Below are 7,314 nucleotides of genomic sequence, written 5' to 3'. Positions count from 1 at the left end.
CTCCCGGATCCTCCAGAAAAAGGCAGGGGAAAAAAAAAAACAACAAACCAACAACCACCACTTTCAAGAATCCACTGGATTTTCATTTCTTTTACAAAAGGAAGTTCTGATCTGACACCTTGCCCAGTTCAGAAAGGAGAGAGGACAATTTTTTTGCTGGCTTCCAGGCTTCCCATGGGATTTAGACCAGGTTTAGCTCAAGAAAAGTTTAAGTCCAATAAGTACTGGAAGAGCAGGATGCCTCCAGGTAAAATACGTGCATGCCATACAAGCTGTTTGATACCAGCATTTGATGCAAGCAGGCATTTCTTTTTAAGCACAACTGGAATAAGAAGCAAAGATGATCCCTTTGTCCTTTTTGTTGGATTTTTTTGGTTGGGGTTGGTGTTTTTTTCCTCCTTTTTTTTTATTAAATTAAACAGTGGCTGTTACCCACTAAAGTTTTACAAATGCTGCTGTAAATCTTAAAACCTCATACAGAAAAAAAAAAGTATTTTAAGCAGCATGAAAGCATAACCAACTAGCAGGCTCATAACTGAAATGTAAACTTACATTTTATTTCACAAGGTTTACATTTCAAACTGAAGCTAGAAAATGAAGAAACAAGATTTTTAGGAAAGAGAAAAGCAATGCAGCCAGTTGGATCCCACTGCTCTGAGCAAAGCAAGCTGAGCCTGAACAATGAGAATCACAAACCAATACCTGACAAACATTAAGATTAGTTACAAATAAAATACATGGCACAACTGCTTAAAATGACACCTACTCACCTTCTTCATAGTATCCAAAAAACCAGCACAAACAGCTGAAAACTGGTAATATTTTAACTACACATTCAGGAGGAAGAGGAAAGACTCTCAAAGGGAGATGAAAAAAGACAAGAAGAATAGAAGTGCCGAACAGTGGGTATGACCTCAACGTTAATTACCAGAAAAGGAAATAAAGCATTAGGCTGGAAGAGCACACGGTAATGCCACAGCCATGCAATGCTTGTCGCTGCCAAGCTGTTTGACAGACCATTACTTTTAATGAAAAAAGCCACTCTACCATGCAAATGCTTTAACTGATGGTTTCAGCACGAGTTTAATATTGCGAGTGTTCCATAGCAAAACAGAAGCTGATAGAATTGGAAAAATATCAATAAAATTAAGGTATTTTCAAGTATTATGGATCAATTTCAAAAGTTTGTACCACAGGAGTCACTGAAATGAAAATGTGACCCTTTGAGTTAATTAATTCTGGCTTAATAAACAAGGTCAGCAGTGCCTCTTTCACCTGCTCATGCAAGGGTTCCGTGAGTGAGCCAGCTATGCAAACAGAAATCTGTTCTGCTGGCGTAACGACTACGTGGGAGGCAGCTGGTCCCTGAATACATTTTAGCATATCCTTCTTTATATGAACTTTGGGGAAGAAAAGGTAAATTATTCTTATTTTCCCCCCTGACACTTTACATTCATATTATGTTACAGACTTTATGCATCAGGTTTGGTAACTAAGTTGTGCTTTCAGTCCATACCAGCACACAGAACTAAAAAACTACAGCTAATACAGATTTTTCTGAATCACATTTCTGATTTCTTCCAGGAAGTAAAATAAACATTCATTGCTAGAGTTCTATTTGGAGGCTTCCCGGTTCTTGTCAAGGACAGCACACAACATGCACTAGGTACAGCCTACTAAAACCTTACAGTATTGCTTCCTGTTTAAAGGAATACAATCTTATTCTACTCCAAAAATTCAGCAAGAAGCAAAACAAAATTGCAGTGCAGTGAGGCTCACAGAAGTCCTAATTCCTTGAACAGGACTCACTGGCCAAGGAGAGGACTTACCACATTATCCATAGAAACATCAATATGATGTTCTCCTTTTTTTTTTTTTTTTTTTTTTTTTTTTTTTTAAGAGTACAGTGTACCTGAATGTAAATGGGAGAGAAGGGGGAGAGGGGAGGAGGTGGTTGTTAGAGGTCAGTTATTCTGGAGCATTAACCTAGGAGTGCAGGGATGAGACAGAGTGGCAGGTAGCACAGTAAAACCCAGCAAGACTGTTCCTTCTTTCACACAACATCCACTTGGAAGGGTTGCTTATAGCACAGAAAATCCTGACTCACACAAAGGATGTGAAACGCATTTGTAAAATGCTGAAACACAGACAACAAACAGACCAAAGGCAAGGTAGAACATGCTGTACCTGGGTTGAACTCTTACACTTCTGTGCCCTGACTGAAGCCAGCCAAACCAGGGTTGTGTCTTAACACTTTCAGAGACACTCCTGGCGAGTGTCCAACACCTGCAATGCTGTCTGTCACTCAAGCCATGATTATTACTACCAGATGACTCTTGGTAGAATTACAGACAGCATCTGGTGGCCCAATTCCAGTTTCCACAGTCTCACTGGAATAACCCTGACAGCAGCAGGCACCACGGCTGCCAGGTGGAGGCCCAGGCAGACTCATGGCTGTGTCAGGGGTGCTCGCTCTCCCGCCACCACCCTTGGCTACATTAAGCTAAGCCAAAATTCTTCTGTGAATACAGATGCTTCTCCACCTCAAGCTCTACTGGCAGTATGAGACCCACTAAGGACAAAAGCTGTTTCTGACCCTGAGCTGAAAACCCCTTCTTTATGCTTTATTCTGTAGCAGAGATCTGATGCTAAGCCAGAGAAAACAGCCTCCTGGTTGGGGTCAAGACAGTTGTGCTGCTTCCACACTGCACTGGGCAGTGGTTCAACAGCTTAATGAGCACTACAGTCACACCACTTAAATCAGCATCAGAGCTGAGATTCAAATCTTAGGAGTTTTACCAAATTTTTTGGATGCAACTGGACTTACAGCACCTAACTAGGTAGAGGCTGACAGCAAACGTCACGAGAGAGAAATCCTTTGGGCCCTTTCCACAATGCATCATACAGACCTATCCTACAGACTGCACCAGAGAAAGTGGAAATGGGTTTCACCACTTAAAGAGCTATTTGAATGTTAAAAACACTACCATGCCCTCGGCTGAATACTTTCTTTTGTTACCTGCAGCAGTGACTACAGCCAGCCTGAGGAATTCCTGTTTTTCAGTGCATCTACCCAGAGTATTCAACAGAACTTTACACATTTGGCATTTATCACTTTCTTTGCATGCAACTTTTTTTCAGAAGCGAAGGAAAAAAAGTCCATTTAAAAAGTAAATAGCAGTTCAGCTTTAAAACCACAGGTAGCAGGGGGTGCAGTCAAAATTACTGCTTTTACGCTGCCCGGATTTCTAGTTAACAGCCTTTTTAAAGGCCAAAAATACTAATTGGAAAAACTGAATGCTCCTTAGTAGGCCATCTGCAATTACGTTTGCAGCATCAGCTGCAAAAATGCACCAAAGAAAAAGATGTCAACATCAGTACTTCAGAAACACTAGGTTTCCCCACAGGGATCTGACTGTTCATTTACATGCTGCCTTGAAGATCACGGACACGTAATGTCTCCAGCAAACGCCACGCTGACGCTGTGTTCCTGGACACCCACCTTTCACTGCAGCTTTCTGCACTCAGCTTTAATCCCGGGATGCAGAGGAACCTGCCCAACTGTTCTGTGGCACTGGAAAGCAGCATAAACAGTACAAATGCCAGGCGTCGTGTAAGGATATCTCCTTGAAGTAAGCAGAAGAGAACAAATTGGAGCTTGTTCAGCCACTCACACATGCGTTTTTTCCATGTTTTGCTCTGCCTCATTTTTAGACAACTTTTGTATTTGCTTCACGTTTCATTCCGAACCTTTCAAAAATACGATGTGTGAATATTGATTTGAAGTGGTTCTGAAGCTTTCAAACTATTTGTTTCTACCTGGACTAGAGCTTGTTATAACCAAGTGAGGCTGAGCTGCTTTTAAGGAAAGGGCAAAATGAGCGGTAACTAATTCCCAGAGAAGTTACTAAGTTGGAAACCTGTAAAGCTGTGTCTACATCTGAGCTGGATAGCTGCATTATCATAAAGACATCTGTTATAATAATTAGAAGACAAAATCTGATTTTATCTACTACCTAATGAACAGTGCTGCAGCTAGCCAGTAGCCAGGGATACTGCCTTGCAGATCTTGTAGTGCTGCTGCTGCTGCTGCTTGGCAGGGAAAGGACACTGACAGAATGACACGGCTGTAAACAGAACCAAATCCAGAAGGGAGACAAGAACCTGCTCAGAAAGCCCCTGTAAATCCTCATGGCTTCAGACAAGCTCTGATACTCCTATCTTAAAAATACACTTCAGTCAACTGCACAGAAAGTCACCGAATCATCTCCCTGTTTATACAAGGAATTTAGAATTTTAAAAGGCACAAATAGCACCTCTGTTGGTGCTAAATTCCTATACATTTCCTCTTGTGTTTAGCTGCCATCTTCCTCTCAAGCTCCTGCTCCAGAACATATTTTGCCAGAAATGAGGCAATTAATTCTACTGCCACCTTTCATCAAGCACAGGTCAAGGTCCACCACGAGATTTACGTTAGAAGTGCAGGTTTAGATTGATAGGAAAAATATTTTCAGCACTCAACAGCTGCTTGATGACAGAACCACCCAACAGATGGTTAAAGTGTTAAAGTGGCAGAAGCAGGAACATTCAGCATGTTCAGTACCACTTTGAGGAGGAGAGAGAGTAACCTGCGCTGAGCCTGGGAGGGCCACCCAGACTCCTAACCACTAAATTTCAGCAACAAGACATTCTGCAGAGGTTGCTGCTTGCTCTACTCCCAGTTCTGGAGGTTGATGTACAAAATATCTGTCCGCAGGGCACGGATTATACCAGGTAGTTAGACAGTCTGCTCTTACGGACAGAAAATCTCTGCAAGGCTCTTCGGTTTCACGAACACATTTCCACTGGTAGCAGCAGCAAAATAAACACAGGAAAAAAGGATTTAGTGTGTAGGCAAGGCCTTTGTCACCAAAGAGATACTTATCAGATGATTTCTCATGACATGCACAACTGCTTCCATAGTCACTGTCAACACAAATGGGCTGATAAACACAAAAATGGGATAGAAAATGGTAACAAATGATCTTAAAGGCAGTATACTAATACTTTTAAGCATGCACCTAATTCAAACATGAGTGATGGAGTTGCTGGGTCAGAATCATGCAGATAAAAAAAAGACTCAGGTCTAGAAAAATGCATATAATCCTGCCAGCAAATTCTCAGTTCCATTCCACAGAATAAAAACAGCAATACATTCCTTTGACTGCAAATAGCGGAAAATGAAGAAAAAATCTGATCACCTCTTAGTGCTGAAAAACCTTTAAACCACCAGTCAATACATTTACTTAGGAAGAAGTTTGAAAAAATTCAATGCATCAATTTTCTCATCAGCATTATGGGACTAAATCACCATTGTGGAGCGTAAACTCCAAACACTGCTGTTGGAGCTAAACTTTCAGTGCACATTTCCAACTCATGTGTTTCGAATTTACGTCTTCCCTTCTGACTCCATAAACACTCAAATTTCCATCAACCACTGATCCAAGAATGAGCTGATATTTTAGCCCTAGGAATTAATGCAAACTGTACTGTCTCAAGTTCCCTTTTGCATTTGAGGTGCCTGCAAGTAGGACTGGGCTTGAAGGGCACTATAACTCAAACTCTGAGACAATTACACCCTCCTAAAAAATTTTTTCTTTAAAAAATCTGTGGCCAATATTGGCAATGTGAATATTTTGATTTCATACACAGCTGCACATGTATGTATGCATGTTCAGCAATTTTTCAACACACATCCATCTATCAGTTTAGTGCCAAGTTTAAGTGGGTCTGTCTCTCACTGAGTCAAACTGACTCAGAACTTTAAACGCATTAGAAAATGCCACTTGTCAGAGGAGGTTGGAGAATCAGTCTCAAAATAAATACCATTCCAAAGAATATTATGGCTTGGAAGAATTTCAAGAACTTGAGTCCCTGATGTCTGCAAAATGAAAAGGCCTTTGGAAATGCATTCACATCAATATTTTTACCTATTTTGAATAAAAAATATATATTATTTATAAAATAAAGAGAGCAGGCCAAAGAAGATTGGCCAGAATTACTCTATAAAACTGTTCTGTTCACTCCATAACTTAAACTTATAAAGCCTTGAAACATCTGGATAGCAGGATTTCTGGAGAAGCACTCTAGAATGCAGGTTCCAATCAGATGATACTTCATGATGTTTTCTCATCTTGAAGTTCCACTTGTTTTCTGCCCCTCAAAACTCAAGTCCATGCCAAGAGAAGGGATGTTGACTCCTGAGAGGGAAGCTGAAATTCAAATAAAGAAAAATGTGCAACTATAAGCACTGATCTGATGAGCAATAGATGGCTGTCTAATCTTGACTTCCAGCATTATTTTAAATCCATGTGGAACGACAGGGAAAATGCTGTCTTCTCACTCCCCCAGCAGAATGGCAGTATGTGGTCCTCACTGACCATTGGCAGAAACAGTACTTTGTGGTTTTTCTTCTCAGTGGAAGAAAATGCAATCGCATCTATAATATGCAAGGAGCCCATATATAAAAACCTTGAGTTGCCCTATTTGTGTGCAGGACTCCGCAGTGGATTACAGTGCTTTGCCATACAACACAGTCATTCAACACCCACAGAAAATAGAGGGACAAATGCTAGCTGATTGTTCCACCTCCTGCAAGCGAGACAGCAGAGGATACTTCTCAAATCTTGCTCACTTACACTCCACAGTGAAAATGTTTTGTGGAGACTGAAAAGGACACAGCCTCCCGCTTACTGCAACAGTATGTATGTGGGATATCTCCCCACTATTATGAGAGTCACACAGGTTACAGAGCAGTGAACATTCAGATTGCAGCATCTTCCCCAAACTGCATCATCTGTTGTTGTACCCAAGTTTCTCCAGGGTGAAAAAAAAAAAGATAAGAGTAGCAGCTGATGTGGGCATTACAAGTTACTTCCATTTATTCCAAACTGCAACTTGGCTGTTCTCAAATTCAGTTCTTTTTAAGACTGTATCTGCACCTTCCCACACCTTTCATGAATCACTGAACAGACTTCCAATCCTGTAATTGTACAGGCTAGAACAAAAGTCGTTCCTACCACATTTATCAGGAGAGCTGCAGGGTTTGCACCCTCCCCTACGAACAGGGCTTTCAGCTCTTGTGTTAACTCCATCAGCATCCAGCCCGGGGCTACTGAACAGCCACTGCTTTCTTTTAAGTTCTCTTAAACAATATATTGCTGGGTAAGATGGAGAAATATTGGTGAAATACTACCACGCATAGATGCATCAACACCATCCTGTGGTGAGAGGTTCTGTGCTGTTCCGTAGGCTCAGAGGCCTGCTGCTACCACA

At 41.2% G+C, this 7,314-nt stretch overlaps 1 protein-coding gene across 1 annotated transcript in view; it reads right to left on the bottom strand.

Moving 5' to 3' along the window:
• Window positions 1-428: 428 nt before the first annotated feature.
• The window catches only part of ZDHHC15 (zDHHC palmitoyltransferase 15), a 28,381-nt gene continuing 21,495 nt past the window's right edge, over window positions 429-7,314 (bottom strand). The window contains exon 12 of the mRNA XM_074915634.1: window positions 429-6,251. The gene's annotated coding sequence lies outside the window, so the exon portion shown is untranslated. The remainder of the gene's footprint in view (window positions 6,252-7,314) is intronic.

The sequence above is a fragment of the Athene noctua genome, chromosome 11 (genome assembly GCF_965140245.1).
Source record: "Athene noctua chromosome 11, bAthNoc1.hap1.1, whole genome shotgun sequence".
Lineage (NCBI taxonomy): Eukaryota > Metazoa > Chordata > Aves > Strigiformes > Strigidae > Athene > Athene noctua.
The sequence above is the reverse complement of the archived record's forward strand: the minus strand, read 5'-3'. Positions and strand labels throughout refer to the sequence as shown.